General features: G+C 39.9%; 1 protein-coding gene across 2 annotated transcripts in view; it reads left to right on the forward strand.

Moving 5' to 3' along the window:
• Positions 1-23,280, forward strand: part of LOC133423999 (plexin-B2-like) — a 172,311-nt gene that overhangs the window by 17,986 nt on the left and 131,045 nt on the right. The window contains exon 2 of one of the 2 annotated variants that reach the window (XM_061714354.1): positions 7,746-7,904. The exons of the other annotated variant lie outside the window; for it this stretch is intronic. The gene's annotated coding sequence lies outside the window, so the exon portion shown is untranslated. The remainder of the gene's footprint in view (positions 1-7,745; positions 7,905-23,280) is intronic. 2 annotated transcript variants of the gene reach the window in all.

Below are 23,280 nucleotides of genomic sequence, written 5' to 3' on the forward strand. Positions count from 1 at the left end.
GAAGAAATGTATCTTTTTGTCTACTGCTGGAAATGAAAAACATGAATGTCACACCATAATTCAGATTCTGCTCAGTGAGCCCAAGTTTACTGTTCTTTCTCCACCACGTTCCTGCCACATTTGATTCATGCATGTTTATCCTTCTCTTCCAGATTTCCCCTCACACCAACTCTTGCACCCCCTAACTCCTTGCAACCTTTGACACATCAACAACTCCCCTATGACTCCTTTAGAATTCCAAGCACTCTAGATATTTAGTCCTAAACATGTCTACAAACCTCAATCTCTGAAATTTGTTGATGGTGTGGGAATTTTCAGTGTGAAACTGGCTTTATATGAATACAATAAATATTAAGTTGTCCCATAAATAACTTTTTAAAATAATATCTAGCCAATTCTTAGTTTTTTACTGTACAATTTTGAATCATCAACGCGTTTGTGTGGACCTGTCACTCATCACTCGTTATTGTAAAGATCTTTTGCAACTGTTACCATGGTGCAGTTTTGGTTTTGTAAGTCATCCTCACTCCCTGATTACTCGCAGAGATCTTGTTCTTTGTTTCTGAGTCATGATGAAGGCATCGGAGCAAGAATATCGTCAAAGCTTGTGTGTGTGTTTTGATCATGTGCTAAGCGCGCATGTTTTCTACCACATAAAGTACAAAGTGTTGCAGGATTTCATTACCATTTCTTTATATTCAGTTTTTATTTAGTTTAAAGGTAGTGGTAGGAGTTGGAATTTCTGTCCTATGGAGTTCTTCATTTCCTGCATGTTTGACCCCTTGGCCCCATTCCTTTCTCTTTATTTTCTTGTCTGTAGAAACACAGGAGTTTACAACATCTCAAGTCAGTAGCGAGGTTTTGTGTCTATCAATTCATTTTTATTTTTTACTGTAAATCTGCTGTTAATCTTTTTTTTTTTTTTTTTTTTTTTATGAAAAAACTGCATTTCCTGCAGATATTACAATCGTCGTGGTGCTTTTATTTGAAACACTTGAATCAAACAGTGCTACATCTAGAATTTTACAATGAGTGGTGTCTTTCTTTAGGGAAAATAATATGAAATAGCAGTGTTCACTGGTACAAAGGAAAAGCACGGTGGCCCAGAGTTGAAAAATACAACAATTAATCTTAAAAGTAAAAGATTTCAGAAAGCCCCATGAGATTTGACAAAATGCCAGAAGAGTTTGGAAAACTCAACAGGACGTCAGAAAAAACAACACATTTGAGACCAAATGACAAATGTTGACAATGGGGAAAAAAAATTATAAATATAAAGAATCTTTCTCAAACCTAAGAATATTTTCATCACATTTTGTAAAATATGTCAAAACATACTTAAAGTCCTGGGGCCTCATTTATAAAAGAGTGCATAGGATTCATACTAAAAGTGTCAGTGTTTCCTCTAGGAATTTTTTCAGCAGTGGGGGCATGCTTCCCGGGGGGGTGGCGGCGCGTAAATGTACGGCGTACACAAATAACCACTTGACAGCAAATGTAACTTTCAAAACCTATTTATTCGCTTTTATCCCTGAACTTTTGAAGAACAATCCCTGAACAAAAAATAAATGTTACTTCAACTTCAACTCTAACCAGTTGAAAATGTAAAAAATAAATAAAAACAATAACATTAAATAAATAACATGTAAACATCAGCGCGTTCCATTTGTCCTCGGAAGTCGGAATTTCCCAGTTCCCAGTCGGAATTTTCAACTGGAACGCCCCTCGAAGTGGGATTTCCTACTGGGAAAGTGGGAGAAGCTTCACCACCCCCGAGTTACCATTCCAAGATGGCTGCCATTCCTAGTTCCCAGTTCCGATTTCCGAGGTAAATGGAACGCGGCAAAAGTTTGCACCCAGGCTCAGAGCACTTAATTTCCCTTGGCTTTTTAAAGAAGAGCTCTAAGGCTCTGTTGTAGGGAAATTCTCCCAGAGGTGGCCCATTGATGCTTAGCAGCACACATGCTGCAAGATGATCCCCCTCACGGGTAATTAACGCCAATAGCTCATCATCACACAGGCTGTGCGATGTAAATCTTTGTGAAGGTGGAGAGATGCGGCGATGGTGCATTTGCAAAAAAAAAAAAAAAAAAAAAAACATTTATTTATTTTTTTTTTTTTTAATAAAATAAAATTTTCAGGCGTGGCGGCTATGATTTAGCAGTGGCGGGCCGCCACTGCTGAATGAATGTAGAGGAAACACTGAGTGTACGTGCGCTCAAAAGCCGAAAATGGCGTGCACACAAAAAAAATCCAGATTTATTAAACCGTGTGCACGCACATCTGCACGCAATGTTCGCTTTATAAATCACAGTCCAGCTGGAAGGTGCAAATGTGAATTCGCCCCAGATCCCGCCCACTACACGCCCACATTATACCATAAATGGGCAATGCAAACTACATGATGATTGTATTTGCATATAAATGAGCCTGCTGAGCATGTGCAGCGGCTTCCTGCAGCCTGTTTCTGCTGTGCGTCGGGATGAATGAGACATGTGTCGAGCCGGTGTTCTGCCGAGTTGTCCTACCTCGGCAGAAAATACTACCATACGATCCCCGTTTCTTTTATCTCAGTTTCTTTTTTTTCAAAGCTTTTTCATGCAAATAGACTATTTAACAGCAGGAAGTCAGAATGTGCTTCCACATAGATCTGTGTACGGCGCTTCAGCGGAAGAAAAAAAAAACGTCAAATCACGCTTCCACATAGATAAATGCAGGTAAGATAACTTGACAGATGAAAATACCCCATCAGATCACGCTTCCACATAGTCCACGCTTCCACATAGACATCAACATTTATCTATAGGACACCTCTGCAGAGAAGTATATCATTTCATCCTACGGGTAGGACGATTAGCGGAGGTAGGACAACTCCAGAACACCGGCTTGGGTGTACATGGATCTATAAGTCTGATATGTTATGACATGAATCTGGCTTCATTTCACCACCTCACCGCCTGCGTCGCCAGTTCCCCATATCTTCAAAATGTCCGTGCGCTAGGGTCAGGGTTGGCGTAAAGATACGCACATTTTTCCGTTAGTTTTTTTTTTTTTAAATCCCAACCTTTGCGTAGAAGGTGGCGTGCGCATCTTTCAAGCCCTGTTTTGTGCGCACGCAAGCTTTATAAATGAGGCCCCTGGTTCTGTTGGAGCTTCAACACTGGCTGTAAACGCTGGTTTCATATTGAGATTGAAGTGCATATTTAATTTGACAAGATTAACAGTGAAAACTCAAAAGTAATGTGAAGTCTTCACTCTGATGTCTAAAGAGCCCCTCACCTCTGAATCATTATGATTGTTATTAATACACTGAACTGATGAGTCCCGCCTTGGCTTGAAGAGCAGCACGAGTGACTGTCGTTCACAAATCCCTGTGATCAATTTGTTCTGACGAGAGGCTACACGAGATGCTCTTGTTGAAGCAAAGTTCCTAATGGACTCTGAAAGAAAAGTCTACAAGTTGCTCAGCCTCATCAATCGTTCCTTTGGTGGATGATCACGTATTGATCTCTTGACTACTTTGCAAGAAGAGGGGGAGGAAAAGCTGGCTTCACACAGCTGTGAAGTGGTAATGGGTTTTCTTTCTTTTTTTTTTTTTCCCTCTTTTTGGATAATAATACAAATGTGTGAGTGGTTTGCCAGATACAGTATATTTGGGGGGTGGGCTCTAATAAAACTGCAGGCCCGCCCAAGTATTAGCTCTGTTTTGGAAAGTCTTCTTTGTGACTGCTAAATGAAACCAGATGTTGAATTCTTCACTTAATGCACAGAGTGAACACCCCACTGCACATTCGCGGCCCAGTCTGCTCATAAATTTCCACCAAACACTTTCATATGTTGCATCAGCAGTTTAGTGTCTCTGATTGTCTGTTTTTTTGTCTTTTTGGGGCGTATTTTTGCGGCGCGCACATATTAGGTAATGGAAGACTGTGGGAATGTCGGGATACTAATTCTTTTATTGTGTTTTTTTATTTTTTTAACAAATCTGTTTTCATGTCTTTTACAGATGCTGTCAGCAGGCATTCAGCTCTGTGTGAATGTTAGTTCTGTATAATAGCTTGTTGTACGTGAGCTGGGTAATTGGTTGCACATTTCATTGGTGATATATCAGTCTTACTAGACAAACATCCGCTCCATGTCTGCATCTGGATTCCAACAAACCCAGAAGGAGCATGGAAATGGCAAGAGTCCAAGGCAATCGAGCCAGCCTAAGAGGAAAAACTTTGTTTACTTTCATGTTTGTGAGGCCACACAAGGTTACAAGGTTAACAAGTTTAACTTAAACATCGGAGTGGTGCATAGCCTGGTATTTGTCAAAGACAGAGAGGAAGAAAGTCTCATCAGGTGGCTACCCCTGCATCCTTTTTGGAAATGTGAGAGATTCCTCAAATCATTTGAGGAAGCTTGATTTCCATGTGGGTTTTTTTTTTCTCCCCTCCCTAAGGCTTGGCTATAGTTGTAAGTTTGCCATTTTGCAGCACATTAGAGGAGGACACTGAATTGAAAGTACTGATTTAGGATAGTTTAACCCATGGACGCTCTAGGAAACCAACACCAAATTAAACTTCAAAAGCAGCGGTGAAAATTCTCAGGGCACCAATGTACCAAAAAAATTTGAGTAATTAGCAAGTGGGTTAGAGAGGAAACCAGTCAGGGCTTCGATAAATGAATTCTGAAAAGATAAGAGGAGCATTCAGAACGTCGCTTAACATGGTGATCTTCTGTGGTTCAAGTTTGTTCAAACTTAATTTTTTTTAAGAATCAATATTAGTTCAGATCATTGAAGGACATTTCTGTTTAATCTAAAAAGAAACAAAAATTCTACATAATTAAATGTGGAACCCGTTGTGACCTGGTATGGCAAGTGTTATTAATGCGTAAAGATAAACTCGTTTACAAAAGTTAGTAGTTTACAGAAGTTTTAACTTCTCTGATAGGTTTCATTTGAAATGTGTTTTGTGAGGCTGAGAAATAAAAGGTTTAAAGTTTGACTGCAAGGACTAGAGCATGTGATCCTGGATGTATTTCCGTTTTTTATTTTTATTTTCATTGTTCTTGGTGTGGATGACTCGATGGCTTGATACTCTCGCCTGCTGGCTCGCAAGTATATTCTAACTATGATGCCATGGGTGAATTCATAAACACGTGGCGTTAATGTCAACACAAAAACCTCGTCCACATTTCACAGCATGCTGTCAACCATCCACTGTTTTTCTGCTGCGTACCTTTGGCATCACGTCGGCCCTCTTGGGAGCTCTAAACGCCACTCCCCCCCCGAAGCCCCTCCGTTATACTTCAGTATGAAAACAAAACACAGGAAGAGCAAAAACGGCGTATTCTCCTAAACTTCTCTCCGATGTTAAAGTGTGAAAGTGGCTTCTCCTATATCTCCTGCATCTCTAAGTACGTTATAACCGTGAACTTTATCGGCCTGTGTAGCATGTTTTTTCACCGGCAGAAGTGACTGGTCCAGCTGTTATTTCCTGTTGTGTTGTTGGGATTCCTCATACACTCGAGTATTTCCTGGTGGTATGGTTGTCTGAAATGAATACGTCTACCCTTTTGCCCTTTAACGTCGCTCTGTCTTTAGACTGTTCCTCTTTTCTGCGATGTTGTGCACGTTGAAGGAATTCCTGCTGAAGTTATGAGGTGATTAGTCATATGGTATCAGTTTGTTTAGCCAGTAATGGAGCCCTGTTGCTGCCAGCAACGCCCCTTTGCCAGCTTTCCTTTTCTTCTTCCTTTGTTTTTTTTATTCTGATTTATCTTTTTTTTTTCTTTACTTAGTGTTTTTTTCTTTCCTCTTTAACCCCCCTCGCTTTCGTTCCCAAATCCATCTTTCAATTTTTTTCTCTTTCCCCCCCGACTGTTTTTTTCCAAATACTTTTGCTCCCTCTGTCATCTTCCTCTGTTTTGTCTTTTCTCCTCCTCCTCTAATGTGAAACCTCCTCCACACCCTATATTTAGTGGATGACAAAATGGCCCTGTTCCTCCCAGCTAATAAAGCAAAACATTCAGGAAATAAAAGAGCATTACCCACGAAACTGACTGGAAAAACTTTTGCATTGATTACAAAAAAAGGACCCCATTAGTGATTTTTTTTTTTTTTAACTTGTCACATTAGAGCAAATGGTGGCCAACTTGTTCCAGGTCAACTTGCTGTGTCCTTCTAATAAAATAAATAAATAAAAACCTGCTTGTTGTGCAAGTTGGAGAGGGAAGAGGGTTTGTGATAAACACATTGATAGGCAGTGGCTGCCTGTTTACACTCTCTGGCTGCGGCTCTGATTATGGAGGAATGTGAGGACGTTGCGGTCATGTCAGAGTTGGATGACCAGGATGGAAGATCATTGCCTGTGAAACATCCAGATTTAATGAAACACAGGCATCACACCATGTTGGGGAACTGGAACTGGCTGAGTAACCTTATTTTCCATAGCTGCATCTGTGGTACTAGATGGTGGTGTTTTTCTCCCTTGATTGCAATATAAAGGAAATGCATTTAGAACAGTTTTGAATATTACATGTTATATTGTAATGTTTAACCGAAATGGCTAAACATATGCAAATATATTTAAAAGGAAAGAGAAGTCAAACATGAAGTGGGGAGAATATAAACCGATAGAGTATCTTTATTGACAGATCTTGAACTGCCGTGGCACCATTATGAAACCACTCTCCAAAGCATCCGGGTAAAATATTTCATTAAATATAGGGATGTGTAAACAATCCAAAAGCATTAGAGCGCAGTAATGCATGAGGCTTTGTCCTTCCCCTCCTCTGCTCCGACTGTGCAGCAGCTGGAATCCAACATTGATCCAAAAACAACAACATTTAGCCACAGTTGGGATGATTGGCATGAACATAATCAAACAAATGCAGTTTCAGAGCCGGTTACGGGCGCACGGCTGGTTCGAGTTCAAGGTCCTGTGAATGTTACTGATATTGAAATGGAAATCTGTGCGTGATCAACGCCTCTGAACGGGTGTACATGGAAAATAGCATGTGTGGGACTCTGCAGGAGGTTTATAAAAGCTGCATCTCATTAGTGTTGGTGTGTGTGGCGGAGAGCGCTGGCAGACGAGAGGGTGTCAGGGTTATTTCAAGGAGGTTGATTCTACCCCCCCCCTCAAAAAAAGCCAACTTTTTGGGGGGAGCCTGTCGCATGCAAGAGTGCGGTTAAACAGATCGAATGCATATAACCAAAACGGCCTCCACCCTTTGCAGAAGTTTTTGTTTTCCCTTTCCAGTCAGTAGAACTTGTTCAAGTATTTCTGAAGTTTGCTTTTGACTTAAACTGAACCACATGTGCGATGTCATTGTGCAGCGCCACAAATGAGTGAAAGCAGAGTAGCTTTTGGATGCAAGGTTGACATTACTGAAAGATTTTCTTGGAGCTCATATGCTCCAGGTCGGAGTTGTGATTTATTAAAAGAAATGTTGCCTGTCAAGACAAGTTTCGTCATTTTTAAATTTTTTATTTATTCATTTATTTTTATACATATTCGATAAGTAACTTCCCTCAACACTGAATCTCAAAGCATGTTTGGGTGGTATTCAGTATGTTACAGCAGTGACTGGTAGCAGCTGAAGCTTTGCGCTGTCAACTCTCACCAACGGGCCATCCTCGTGTTTGGTCGCTCTTCACTGCAGATTGCGCTCTCGGTCTGCGGTCTCTTCCTTCCTCCACCTCTTCTGGCATCTCACTTTTTTCTTCTCCTCCTCTTTCTGTGTCTTCCTCCCAGCGATGCTCATCTCTCGCTTGGTTGACGTTGCCGAGGTTCGGACTCGGGATTGCAGCGACACACACAGACACAAACACCTCAGGCAGAGCGATCCGCTACACTGGTCAGGAAATTGGACCTTCAACAGTTGGTATATTGAAAATGAAATTGCTTTGAAAGGTGCAGAACACACACTCTCTCACACACACATATTACCTACAGAACCACTACCAGTACTTTAAATCACTGTAGTTGTTTGAATGACTTAGTAACAGATGTATGAAAAGAAAAAATCAATATGTGAATTTGAAAAATCAGACACCTGGCACAAGGTGTCTGATTTTTCAAATTCACATATTGATTTTTTTCTTTTTTTTTGTGCCATTTGTCAGTTGTTTTGTTTTTTAGAAAAAAGTGTTTTTTTTTTAAATTTTTTTACATCTACCTGCTGTTTTTTCCCTTGTTTTCTGCTTGTGTGTTTATGCAATTGCAGTATTTGTGTCCGTGTTTCCTCTGGCCGACGTTGAGCAGTGATGAGAAGCTTTCCAGAGTTATTTTACGAGCATGCCCATGCGTACACGCGCATAAATGTGCCTAATAGGCACTGACATTTTGCTTTTTTTTAGGAGGTCCTGCGAGACCGACTAATTTCCAATCTGACAATAGTCGAAATTAATAAACAGACTAATGGATTGACCTTCTCTTAGCTGTTTATTGTTAAATTACTCTTCACATATCATCCCAGGTTGTATTAAAAAGCTTCGGTTCAGTGGCCGTACAACTGTAATTTCCGATGAAGCAAGTTTTCCACTTTCTTTTCCTCTCGGCTCTCCTCTGCCCTGAACAGGAATCCCCATTAACTTTCAAGAGTCCTTTTTTGGCAAATTCTCATTAACTTCCAGAGTTGGTCGTTCATTATACATGAAAGATGGGACAGGGCTCAAAGCTAATTTCTGACTCGTTTAGGAATATTCTTCCCCCATTTAACGGATGATTTCTAAAATCAGGGTCACAAAGTTAACGCAAAAGTTAATGCATAAAAATTATAAGTCCATTTTGTAATGTTGATTTGAGTTGTTGTATTCGTCTATGAACTAATCAATGAGAAAGTAGGCAGCTATGTTATCTGATTCTCCCTTTTTTCTTTTTTTTTTTTTTTTTTTAAAGAAAAAATTCACAACAGCATAGATGTATGCACTCGGTGAGTCTCAGAGGGCTTCAATGTTGCAGCATGTAGTTTAACAAACATGCCTTATTGCTCTCCATGGCATTGTTTTCTCACATATTGCATTTTTCTCCTGCTCGTTTGATCCACTGAACGTGAACCATCAAGTTTTACTGAGCTTCTAGTAGTCTAGATGTGCGATGCAGAGATGGGATGGCTGTCCGATTATAATTTTAATGCAGCATTAACAGCCTTTATTTTTTTTCTATGTTCACAAGATGAACAAACCGTGAACTGAAACTGGTTCAGAGTTGGAAGATTTTTATTTTTTGACTCCGGTCCACTGGAACTGTGGTAGATTTAGATTGACCCGTATTTTAGTAGTTTTTCCGTGGGTGACGCTAATCTTTAGACATCTGGGTAACTGAAGCCATTATATTGTGCCAGTATTTATTAGAAAATTTTAATCTAATGCGTGAAAGTGTTTTCAGCCCTCTTGCATTTTTATTAGATGGTGCCGATGTTTCTACACTCGCATGCAAACAACTTGTTGAACTTGGGACGAGCTTTTGTTCATTTTAATGGAACTTTTGAACAAGTAGTTTTCTCTGTTGCACCTGAAAGCAGCTATACATGCACAGCCTCACACACGGCCTCTGAGGAGAGAAACCCTGGTATAAAATCTGTATTGATGATGTCAGACTTTATTAATGCTACAGTGTTTTATAATTGAACCCTGGAGCCCGATGCAGGTTTACTAGTAATTTCCAAAGCAGCCTAAGGTTATATATATGTTCTTACTAAAAACAACTTTTCAGATCAAACCAATTAAGGATGAGGTTTTGAAATATAGTATTAAGAAACCTTACTGTTCTTCAGAAGTTGGTTTTAAAAGTTATCCTCAGTCTACTGCAGGCTGCCTAGTCTGGCATTTTGATTGACTAATAGGACTCAGGAGTGTCCCATGGTTCACATTTCTTTTCCTGTGCATTAGCGTTTTGAAAGACTGCCCTGTCCAGTGTATCCTCCCTCTCTCAGCTTGACGAGGGATGGAAGCAGTTTAAGAGTTGTTCTAGGCTTTTAGGATGGCATGCTGTCCAGGTTATAAATTTGATTTAGCGCACAGTTCATTCAAAATTTAAAGCTGACAGCTGTAATGGAATCAAGCCCTTGAGACCTTGAACAAGATCAGGACGTAGATGATGGATGGACGGGGCCTGAAGGGTTACTAGCTGGGCCTCATTTTGCTCCACTGAGTAACAAGTGGAAATGGAGTGGATTACCCAAGTAATGATCTGGTCTCATTTCTTCTGCAGGAGGTCACCGCTCACCCGTCTTTTCTGCAGCATGCATAGTTTCATCTTGGCTTCAGTCCAACTGCTTATTAAATAAACCAGAACCCAACCTCAGTCACGCGAGATTCGATTGCGCTCCAACTGTGTCTGAGTTTGTAACTTCTTTTTTGAGTCTCCAGCTCAGTGGTGTGTGACGTTACTCTAGTTTAAGGGTGTCCATGCACCCAAATAGACGTGTATAAGAAGGTTTCTGAATGCATTGGGTGGTGAAGTTGGAGGGGCAGTGATTATGTGAACAGAAACCGAGGTTCATCTTCAAATAAACGTACCAGGCTGGCGAGCAAATGGGACGATCAGCAGGTTAAGAACATGGCAAAATAAGTGCAGACGAGAAGATTTAAGAAAAAAAAAATGGAAATGAGTAAAATGATGACTGTTTTTAATTTAATCTAAGCACCTGGGTCCTTTAAGGCTGAGTTTTATCTTGCTGCTTGGTGGCTTTTAAGTACTCTGTCACCTCCCTTTTTTTTTTTTCCTCTGTGATTTTACCTACATCCAGTCAGCTTTCTGCAGATAGTGCACAAGTGCGATAGAGTGCGATAGCAAGGAAGATGAATGTAATGGCTCCCAGTTGCAGCATAGCCCAAATGCCTTGTTCACACATTTGGACTTGAGCTGTTTTCTCCTTGTTTGTTTAAAAAAAAAAAAGTAATAATAAATATCAGGAATTAACCAGATTTGATTGTACAATTCACTTTAGGGGGACCTATTATGAAAAACACATTTTTTCTTGCTTTAACATATATAAAGTGGTCTCCCCTCAGCCTGCCAACTCAGAGAAGGAGGAAAGCAACTAAATTCTGCAGTGTCTGTACAGCCGCCCAGATGATCCATTCAGTGTGATGTGGATTTACGAGCCGTACAGATTCTGATCCCGTCGTTGCGTAAAGACGGGCGCGATGCGTGAAATCGCGCCCACAACTAACCATCGCGTTAGGTAGCCAATCAGCACAGTGCCTCATTATCATAGCTGCCCGCCCACTCAGAATCCCTCATAGAGATGGAGGTTAGAGAATGGGATGATAAAGACATGGCTCAGAGGCTGAATTTCTCATTTATTTAGCAAAAACAATCAAAAGCCTGTTTTTAAGACATTCAAGGCCTGTTTAAAATAGGTATTAGATGCCATAATGGGTCCCCTTTAAGTTTGAGACCACAGAGGGGCTTATTTTTCTCCTCTGGCACGGCAAAGTTATTTACTTGAAAGAATTCTGTTTTGAATGAAATATACTATAGACAAATCTTTAAAACTCATTAAAAAAAAAGCATTTAAAAATGCTGCTCTTCAGCTTGGAATTGACAGCAAAAACTCTAATCTCATAGAGCCAGTCTCACTTAACAAATTCAAGAAAGTTGGAGGCAGATATGTCTCGATCTGCTTACGTTCTCAGCCATGTTGATGTGAAGAACTTGAACGGCAGTTGACACCTGGATCTCCAAGACCGTGGCTGCAACCCTTCACCCATTAACACACTTAACCCACTGGTCTTTTCACCAGTGATGTTTAATGACCAGCCCCCCGTCTTTTAATTTGACTCTTTAAAAACTGGCATTTCCCTCTTTCAGGCTCAGTGCGTTCGTATTTAATTTTCCTCAATATTCTGGTCAAAAGTGCATCCTGGTGACATTTTAGGAACATTACATTTAATTAAACCCTCACCAGCCAGTTATTTTTAGTTGTAAGTAAGTTTTGGTTGGAATAACTGCAGAGGAATGTGTCCCAGTAAAAAAAAATCTCAGTAGCACAAGTTTGTGATGCTTTGGGAAATATAAGGAGACATATAACGTTTTTTTTTTTTCTTCTCGTCAGTCCTTGGATTACTTGGAGCCTGTGATCCTAGGAACCCATGAGAACAGGAGCTTAAGTGGGTTTGAAGAGTTTTGACAGTGATTGATGCCAGCAGGGAGCTGTGAACACAGACCACACCGCTGGTCCTTATCACGTCCGGCTTCAAAGCAAGATGTCAGACCTTTGTGGGAGGCGGAGGATGTGTTCTGACTGCTAGTGTTAAGGTATTGTGATGGGGATGACACAACAAGACGCTGACTTTGTGAAGCTTTGTGAAAGAATCAGTGCCGAATCCAGGCATGTCTTTGATGCTTAAAAAGTGGACACCTCCTGTCAAACATGATTCATTGAATTAGTTCCACAAGTCTCCAGAGCATTGAGTGTATAACAGCAAAGCAATGGATGACTAGCTGCTTTAATTGTTATTATGCTTCCTCTGCTATGGTGCATCAGTCTGTGTACCGTCTCTTTGCTCTTTTTCTGGTCTAATTGTTTTGAAACTGCAGACTTGGAAGTTTTCAGAAGAGTAGCACTTTGACTGAAAGCAACACTAAACAACTTAATTGCAACGGAGGACCTTAATTTTCTTGTTGTCTAAAAAGTAGTTTTTCTTCTGTTCTCACTGAAGTCTCGTATCACTGCAGGGCAATCTTTCTTGGTAACGAAGGCAGTTAGTCTAATGTAAGCAGAAATGTGAGAGGGGGTCAAAAGAAAAAGCATCCAGACTGAAAGCCCCTTATATCAAGGGCTGTCATAAATCATTAACTGTAGTTTGGGAATTTTAATGAAGAATAATTGGTAGTCTGATGAATAATTAAGATGAAATAAGAATCCAGTATCGGATGGCAAAAGGAAATGAGTGGTTGACTTGAACATAAATGCACCCTTTTGCTGAGTTTAAGGCCACAAAGTAGTGATTTCATCCCTCACAGCTTCACAAACACCTCAGCTACTTAGAATTCAGTGTTCAGAGGTTAATATTGCCCACCAAGTATTTTTTCCCCTTTTAGGAGAACTAATTTCATCCAAAATACCTTGAACACACGAGTAAAGAGAAATTAACTGGTGAATGAAACAATTAAACCCAGATTGTCAGTGTTTTTATTGAAGCGGTCATAGGGGTTGGTCTGAGCGGCCCATTGCTCTGCTGCCTCTCCGCCTGATTTGAAATTAAGTTGCCAATGCAAAGTAAATCATAGGAACCGTTTCACGTTCAACCTCCAGGACTTATTCCTAATTTATATACATTATAAGTGTTTTATGTGAACTGGCCGGTTACTTCTGTTTGGTGCCTTGTTTGTGGGCAATTGAAGGGCGTGCTCAGTCCTGATTGAACACTTATCTTAATGAGGCTTAAAGAAATAGTTTCTAAACTTTCACCAGTTTCCAACCACTATTCGGTGGACTGCTCTTCTACCGGTTGGATGTTACTAAAATTGATCCAAGCGACTGATGTGAAAGAGCACCATTACTTGTTTTAAATTCTGAGAAGCAAGGCTGCATTTGTGTGCTCCACTGCAAACTTTTAACTAATATCTTGGATATATTTGACCTGTGGCTCTCTCACCGCACACTGATCCATTACCTGCCCTTAAACCAAGTTGGACAGGCACAGTCCAGCTCCTCTCTGTCTAAAAAGTGCAAAATAATTTATGACTTTGGAAAGTTTCTCTTAAGTCCAGATGATTTTTTTTCTTTTCCTTTTTTTTCCCCTCCCGAACAGCTTAAAACGTGGAGTGCTGGGAGCCAAAAAGCTTATCACGGGGACGGAGTAATGGTTGAGTCACTGGTATTGATCTACAACCCCATCAAGCTCAGCAGATATATCGTGGTCATTTTTCTGCTGTGGGGCCCAGTAGAAATCTTTGTTATTGCCCCTTTTAAAATATAGATGACAAGCATTAATGAAATATGATTCGTCCCTGTCTCGCTGTCTGTAAACTGCTCAGTCGTAAAATTAACATTTTGCACAAAGCACAGCTTCGAGCAAAGCCTGAGTACAATCCCACAATGTTTCTGACTCAGCCCAAAGCAAGTGAAAGGGAACAAGATGGGGGGCTACAAGTCTAATAACAACTGTTTTGACTTACTGACTTTGATTGGCATAAGTTTGAGTTCATCATGTGTTAACTATAATCGAACAGTGAGTGTAAAGAAGATTGGAGTCACATGTAATGAAGATGAATATGTAAATATTATGTGTTATTACATCTCCTTAAGGGGGACATTTAGTCATTTTCCTAACGTCGGTTCATAACTCAACACTTCAAATAAATCTTTTAATATTCACCATCCTCAGCCACAAGTAAAGACACAAGCTCAGAGTGATTGACAGCCTGGCAGATGGTTTTTCGCTGGAATATTCTGCATCTGGATCTTCCAGCAGGCTAATGAGTTTCTGATTGGCCGGAGGAAAGATGAGGTCATAGAGACGGAGAGGATTTAATGAGACCACCAGCAGAGACGCAGGAGGGGGCTGAAGAGCTAGCAGATAGGTCTTTGTTTCACCTTCTGAACCTCATTATGCAAATGAGCTGAATTTCTGATTGCCTGACTGCATATGTATGTGTCCCACCTTACAGCTGTGTGGATGTGTGAGAAGCAACTATGGTGGTGTGTTTTCTGATGGCACATGCTGGTGTAACATACAGTAGCTTTACAAGAAACATGTGGTGCGTGGACAGGAGGCGATGCAGGGCCTCATCTTGATTATTCTACATATTCTGGTTTGTAACTGTAGCTCTGAGGAAAGAGGAATTTGATATAGTCTAGATAAGTAGCTAATTTAAGTGTTTTATGATGTATTTTGTGGCTCAAGTGGATTTAAGCCAATCAGGATAATGTTTTTAATGCTAGCTTTTCCCTTACTTAAAATTTGCATTTCATGTGCTGCAGAAATTCAGACACTATCAAATTCTTTTTATTTATTTATTTATTTTTAAGTCATATGCAGAAAGTGGTTAATTCTTCTTGTAGATATTCAAGGTTTTGAGTAAAATTTGCAGAATTTTTTTTATTTGTAAAAATGGACAGAATGGCCAGTTTCCAGAATTGCATCCTGAAAAAGCAAATAACCAACATGTTTTAATTAGCCACAAAAAAGCAGTGCGATGCACCTTCTAATACACACTAGCAGTTACCGTATATAAAATCATTGTACAGTAGTATTCAGTCGTCGTTCATACATTTAAATGAAGAGCAGGGCGTTGAGCTGTCGTTGCATGTTAATCATCTTGAGGTTACCACCTTGATAGATAATTTAGGCTGAGCTTGCAGACTGGCCAAGGGGCAAAATGGCTGGTGGTCGCTCGTCGTCGTGAACAACTTCAAAACGCCCACCAGTGTCACCAAGTGTTTCTGAATGGCCAAGTACCTGCAGCTTTAGTGGTGTTACACTGCACTTGTCTCTTACCCCAGAGGATGACAGATGAATGGTGGTGTAAAATACTGCCCCCTGTAGTGGTTTTGTTGCATCACGGGCCTTACTTTAACCCAGAACAAAGATAAAATTTTGATGCTATCATTGGATTGAACGGATTCATTTTCTCACCATTGTTGAGGAATAGCAGTGATGGTCAAGTTGTTCACTCACCAGTTGTAATATATGAGCTAAATTCAGCTTTGAGCATTTGTGCTTAATTAGGGATATAAATCCTAAAACCCAGGGGTTTTTGTTCATCAGCATATTTATAAACGAGAGAAATAAAATGAACCTGGAGGAATTCTCATCAGTTTTATTAACCTTGATTTAAAAAACGTTTTGTGACATCATTCTGGAAGATTCTACAATCAACAGATGTATTGATTGGTGACAGGTGATGGAGTCGGTATACTGTAAATCTTTCCTCACATCTTTGCCGTTTCCAAAGATTGGCAAAGAACGTGGGACTTTCAACATCTGTTGTGCAAAATACTCTGAGAAGATTGAAGAAGTCAGATTCAGGATTTGTGTGACCGTTGAGTCTGCAGGCTGCACTACGTGAGAAACCATCACACCACCCCTATCAATATAGACTCGAGACGCCTCATCAGTTAATCTGCTGGTTTCATAATCTCCCAGAACGGTGTCTCGTCCATATTCTGGACAAATTTCTGTTTTTCTTTTTACTTTTCACTCTTGTCTGTTAAATTACAGACATGACTTTCTGTTGCATTCAAGTAAACTTCCTGACCTCTCCAGGAATGATTGTGACTTGTCAGTTACTGGTGATATTGTCCTATCAGTCGTCTCTCTGAACACCACTCGTGTAGTTCTTTGTTGGAGTTGAGGGTCGTGACTCACAAGAGCCTGAATGAACCCTGATGACTTATTTTTTTCCTCCCTCTCCAGTGATATCATTGTCTTCCAGATAAAGCCCAGACATGTGCAAACATGTCCTCTTGTGAAGTCATAAACTCTTTAAGTGTTGGCAGGCACTTCTCTGTGGTTTTCTTTGTCCTGCACTCACAAATGAGGGCAATTAATGTTTTCTTGCTTTTTGCCTATTTTAATTACTACATAGTTCAAACATGAGCTCATGATCATGAAGGCCGTCGAGTTTTATTGTTAGTCGAGTGGTTGCTGGTAGTTATTTAGTTCATCTACTGAAATGATGTCAGCATCCATGTTTGTCAGGAGTTCAGCACCCGAGGTCCTCTATCTATTCTGGATTATTATTTTTGTCTTAACCTCACTGTTGTGATGTAAGGGCTCACTCCTAGCAGGTTACTCTGTGGTTTTCCTGGAGGTTCACCCCTCCAGTGACAGCTCCGTTTGGCGCATGGGAACAGGGAAAACCCCCGGCTATGGAATGACACAGTAGGACTTAAGTAAAAACAGACCTTCTTTTCTATGGCACAATGAAGTATAAACAACCTCTGTAGAAACTCTGCCTGCATTCTTGTTCAGGCCTTGCTTTTACAGCAGGAAGCTTGTCATTCCTACAGAGAGCTCAGCGTTATGAAGCCTGCATATTCAATTGCAGTTTTCACTTACTTGCAGTTTTTGACTCTCTCCATATGTTGTGAAATATACGATCTCATAAAGCAAAAGAGCATTTGGCCCGACGGTGATGCATTTGTGAAGAAATATTTGCAGCCGTATCCAGTCAGCAGTCGGGGCAGTCAGTTGTGGTTAAGTCACTTGAAGTTAAGATAATGTATCTGAGGTTTACACGACGGGAAATGGGCCCCACGTGTTCCTGAATTTGCTTCTAATTGGATCAAATGTTTTTCAGAAAACTTGTAAATCCACTTCAAACCTTGAAACAGAACACACAGGCTGGGAAACAACACGATTCAATGCACAGGAATAATTAGAAAGCTGTCTGGACAGCCATTTGAATTTTACTGACAATCTGATGGGGAATGATGTTGGCTGGGTTCTTCCCATCAACTTTTAGTTTGAGGTTGAAAGAGGACATTTTCTGTTGACTTTTCTCTTGTTTCTTCCCGATCATCCCTGATTCGTCTCCCAGAACTGACCGTGTGGCACAGACGTTTTTCTTGTAATTGTGCTTAAGGTGTGCTTTAAGGAATAAGTGTTCATATCGGTTGTCTTTGTAAGGTCTTCCCTCTTTTAAACCATGTTATCAGATATCAACAGAACTGATTTTTGCTCCAAATTAAGATAAATGCACATAAAACGTGTTGTATTTATGTAAGGAAACTGAAAGTATGAAAGCTCTACAAAACCCTTCTTTGTTTTGCCTTCTCGCTTGACTTGGAGAGAATAAAACAGGTATTTTAACTCAATACAACGTGCATCATTATGAGCAACACAGAGGTTTGTTACTCGCTCATCAGAAACAGGTTATCTGAGTTCCAGTTAAATTCAATGATTACAGTCTCTGTTTCAGCTTATTTTGCTAATCAATTCCATGTTGCATTTGAACCGACTGTGGTTGAACAAGCATTTAAAGAGAAATGAAAAAAATTACACACATTTTGTGCTCGTTCTGCCAGAACACTAATTAAATATCATTTATATTCACTAACTGTGTAAGTCTGGTAAATTTCTCCACTGAAAATAACGTTATCACTAGTCTTAAGCTTGAATGAATATAATCAATCGCATCAGAGCAGAGTATTCCTAACTGGCTGCAGCGTGTTTTGGTGTGATGGTTTTTTTGCATTATTTTCTTCTTTTGGTCATTCCTTTTTGCGGGATAAACTTTTCACCCTTACAGAAAATCAATACCACCTAGTGGAAAGTTCTCCTCAGGTAATTGCATTTGTTTACTGCCCACTCCCCCTACTCCTTCATGTGAACACGAGCCCTCACACCTGATAAGCCAATAAAGTGCAACGGACTGTATCATATTTCTGAACCTGGCATCAGTAATCTCCTTGCAGTCCTCATTTGTCAAAGTATTGTTTGGCAGCAGGTGGTGAAAATTGGAGACGGATGCACTTGCTCTCATTTATATTTGCATGACTAAAGATATTGTGCTGTAAAAGGCACAGAATGTTTAATGATGCTTATGTTTTGGATTATCCTCCGATTAAAATATTAGTCATCTGAGGAGGAAACCTTAACTGGTGCCATGAGTTCTCCCACTTTGAGAAGCCATAAAACAATCCAAAACACAACACTGTATTTGTCCTTTAAGGTAAATTGAGCGAAAAGCTGGTTATTAAGGTGAAGAACACAACCTTACGAAACCAGAGCAACACTTCAATTAGAGCCCTTCACTCGCTTGTTTGTTCATCTGTTAAGACCAGAGTCTTGTTGAATTGTAGCATTTTGAACGGGAACAGTATATAGGAAAATCGTGGAGGTCTGTGCCTGCGCTGGATTCCTCAAGAGAGGCTCGCATGCAAGAACAAATCGGACAAAAGCAAGGTTTTAGCTGTGGTTTGCTTTGCTTGGCATTTAAAAAAATATTTTAAACCAACAGTTGCCTGACATGAAGCATATGGATAAGGTCAAACCCTGATTATACAGTTTCTTGATGGATTTTGCATAAATCCAAAGCAGTGCTGTACAGTATGTCTGTTATTTTAGGTGTTGCCTGCCTGTTTACCTTCTCAATATGAACAAAAGCTTTTGACATTTGAAATGGAGTCAAACTGTAGCAGGAAGGAAAAGATGGATGGATCCTTTTGTGGGAAATGTGATCTCGAGCACTATGTGGTTAGAACTTTGGTCCGTGCTGTTTTTATTTCTCCGTGAAACCGTACCAGAGTTGTATTTCGAGGTGGACCGAGACCTCGTGTTTTGTGGATCATAGTCTGTTTATTTCATGCACATTAAGGTTAATAATTATTATGGCGTTCACACGTTGTCAAAGCATCCACACTAACAGTAGCTTCAACTGAATGATTTAATTTTATGATTTGATATTTTTCTTTTATCTGCTGTTCAACCTGGACCACCTCCATGAGGACTGTAGCTCAGTTGTTTGTTTAATCGAGCAAATCCGGTCAAAAATGAACAACACCTTTTACTTTTCCTGTCTTTGATTATCTTCATCCTATTCTTCTTTGTTCTGATTTTCTTTGTTGTTGCAGGTTTTTCAGAGCGGATCTAGTATTACCACTTGGCATTGTGTAGTGTGGACTGGTTTTATAGTGTTGGATAACAACTGAAGGGAAGCAGTTCAAGGCGCAAATGGAATATTTTCATGGAGAGAAACGGGTTTTTAGGAGTTTGTTAAAGGTAGAGAGCAATACTGAGGTTTTCTGCATGTTTGATGCTGATCGGGTAACGTGGATCTATAGTGTATTCATATAAACTACTGCCTGATGGTGACAAGGTTATATTAAAATAACTGCCTACTTTAAATTAGTGTTTTTCCCCACAGTTATAACAGATGGGATGGTCTGGTAGCCTCTGATACTGTCCACGTGTTCACAATATATTGGGTCCTGATGCCATATCTTATCTGTGTTGCATATCACCAGCACATATTTATCTGAAACTTCAAAACAGAAGCAGTGTGCCGCTACCATATATCACTGCTGGAATGCAGTTTCACTATGCAATGTTCTTTTTAATCTGATTTGCGTTAAAAAATTATATTGAACCAAAAAAGCAAGATCACATTTGCCTTCACTCACTCGGTTCACGTTGGTGCTGCCTGGCGTTGTGAACCAGGTTGAGGGCTGCAGCAAACACCAGACATAAAACCTCTGGATTTTGATCGGATGCTGTTCAGACTCCACATTGTAATTACGTCCCAACAAATTCCTGTCTACATCCACAAAGGGGTGTGTGTGTGTGTGTGTTGTTCAAGTGGAGGGTGGTCGTTTTGTGCACAGCTGATGTCTCGCTGGGGAGTTTATAAGCAGCCTGTTATAGTACGTTAAGGGTGTGTTTCGACGGCTGGTGTTTGTGTGTTATGCAGGTATATTTACACAGATGCTTGTGTGGGGATGGCTCTGTGTTTTTCATGCTCTTCTCACAAAGTTTCTTTGGTCTCAATTGGGTATTAAAGGAAATCCCATGTCTGGAAGGCTTCCACTGCAGGCACAGACCTGTGTTTGTGTGTGTGTGTGTGTGTTGTGTGTTCATGTACTTGTGTGAGAAGCCTGTGCTGTGCCACAGTGGATTAACCACTCAGTTTGAGCAGCAACATTGAGGCTGGGAAGGTGAGATTCATAGAGGAAAAATAGATCGAAGAAGATAACGAGAGTAACACGTTTCAAAATGATGGGAATCAAGTTTATAACATGCTTAATTTCAAGAAAAACACTGCCTATAAATTAATCCTTAATTTAAAAAATACTTACAACATCCTGATTGTCTTAAGTGGATTCTTGAAGCAGCTACCATATTTTTCCACATTGTTAGATAAAGCAATGTCTTTGGAAGCTGTCAAGAAGGACACAAAGGCTTGTAACAGATAGCTGAATATAAATTCTCGTAGATAAATTACATTTAAAGGAATATTTTAGCTAAGACTGAACATCTGCTGTAAATCTTAAGAAAAAAATTTTGCGTGCAGTAATGTTTCTGTAGTCAGAAAATCCAAAAATAACACTTTTAAAATGCTATAAATGGGGCGAGAGCAATAAAACATTGCAATTTAGTAGCTGTAAGTACAGGATGATTGACCTCTTTGCATAGTAAATGACTTCTATCCAGTAACAAAGCCATAAATTACAGCCATTAACATTTTCAGCTCCAGGCTGCAATGAGTCAGGTCAAACTCTTGTAAATCGAAGCTGTCTACAGGTAATGTATTTTAGTGAAACAAGCGCAGCCCTTTTCTGAATCACTTTTCAAGACTTCGTTGAGACAAGGAACAATTTTTACATTCAAATTAAAGCGTTCAGCTGCCCATTTTCTCTCACTCTTTGTTCAAGTGAACACACTTCAAAAGCAGCTTCAAAGTGAAGCTACTTCCCCTTCAGTTCAGTTTTATTCCTGATCAATATATTCAGGGTCACTGAAAGTCATGAAAACAACTTCAGCTGTGGGTCAACCTGACTAGATAGCTGATGAAAAAGAATTGGCAAACGGGGAGTACTGAGAGTTCAGAGTATTCAGAGTTCAGTGTGATGCAGGTTTCAGCGGGAGGACTGGGTGGTCTGGTTTTTGAAAGCTGTCAAATAGTCTAAGAGCCATTCAGCCATGGATCAGATCTACTTCAATATTTTCAGCCGTCATAAAGCCATAGCCATGACAGCTGTGACGAGGTCAACAGCCTATGGTGACATTTGCCATGGGATCCTTTCTGAATCAGTTTTCGTGCATGTTATTTCGCTATAGCTATTAATTATAGCCTGTCATGGGTGGAGCTATTACTACTACTAAACTACTACTAAGCTATGTAGTACCTCTATAAATGGAAACATATGAAATGCTTATATACATACGTTTATTTAATTTATGTATTATGTGTTTTAAAAAAAACACCTCTGCTGTTGCATGAAAACACTTGCTACAAGTACTCTGATGGGGAAGTTAACGGTAAGAAAATTGAGTCTACACTTGGTTGTCAGTATTCTGTCGATGCTCTGAAAGTGATGTGTCCAAAGTTTTACGATTTAAAAAAAAAAAAAATTATATATATATATATACACACACACAAACTAAAAATGAAACATCAGACTGTCTCCAGTGCCAACAACGGCCCAGCTGAAACTTTTAAGACTGGAGAGATGAGAATCACAAGTAAAACCATGTTCATTTTATTTATAATTTACCATCAATGAAAAGTAAAATCGTGCTAACTCGTATGAAGCAGCCAAAAGAGGAAAGTTTCCGATCATCACTTCCAGTAAGAGTCCAATGGCACACATACCGGACTTGGCACTCATTTACACACTACGCATTAACTGTAACCATATTAACTTAGCTGTCTTCAGCTGGAAAAACATCACCTTTGGCTTCACAAGTCGACCAACTTCAGCGTCATCACTACGCTGTCAAAGCGTGGGGGACAGAAGAAGGTGGATTCTGAACATGCCGATTTATTTCAAACAGGAAAATAAACCATCACCATTGCTGCATCTGACGATGGAAAGAGAAGTAAAAGTAGGCAGGTATGGTTGGCTGTTGTTGTGATCGGTTTGCTTCTTTTGAGCAGTTAATCATGTCAAATTATGATCTTTTTCTGCTGTACTCGTTTATTGCACCTGCAGTAGTTCATACCTGTGCTTTGTTAGTGGTGATAAATGGATGTTTTGTCTGCGCTCTCAGGACTACACTTCCAATCTGTTACGCAAAAGCACCAAGGTGCTCAATCAGACGTAACACTGACAAGCTCATTTGAGTTAGGGTGCAATCACATCGGCAGTCTGAACCGTGCCAAAGCACGATTGATCCCTAAAATTTGGTTTGTTTGACTAGAAAGAGCGCTTTGTTCTGTGCTCAAACATAATGTGTGTTATGTAGCACTGTAATGTATATGTGGAGATGAGGCAGATCCTTGGGACAATAATTTATGGTGACATAATCCTCCCTTAGATTAATGGAAGATTAAAAAATAAATTAATAAAAAATAAAGCTTCTCTGATGTTAAGACTTGAGCTGAAATTCAAAATTAAGAATTGACAAGTGACCTTATATCCACAGCATCTAATTGGGAAATAAAAAGCTGCTCTGGATTAAATATTTGAGTAAAATAAGTAAAAGCTGAGTATGGGTGCCATTAAGCCAAGTTTGTGTCACGAATCATGTTGATTGCACAGCTTTCCTTAATTCCCTCCTGAATAGTCAATTCCTGCCAAATTCCTGCCAAACTTCACCCAGGATAGTGATAGTTCAGGAGAGGCAGTGGAAGTCCATGTACCGTGTGTTATTAAGTGAAATGGCATCAT

This window comes from Cololabis saira, chromosome 23 (assembly GCF_033807715.1).
Source record: "Cololabis saira isolate AMF1-May2022 chromosome 23, fColSai1.1, whole genome shotgun sequence".
NCBI lineage: Eukaryota > Metazoa > Chordata > Actinopteri > Beloniformes > Belonidae > Cololabis > Cololabis saira.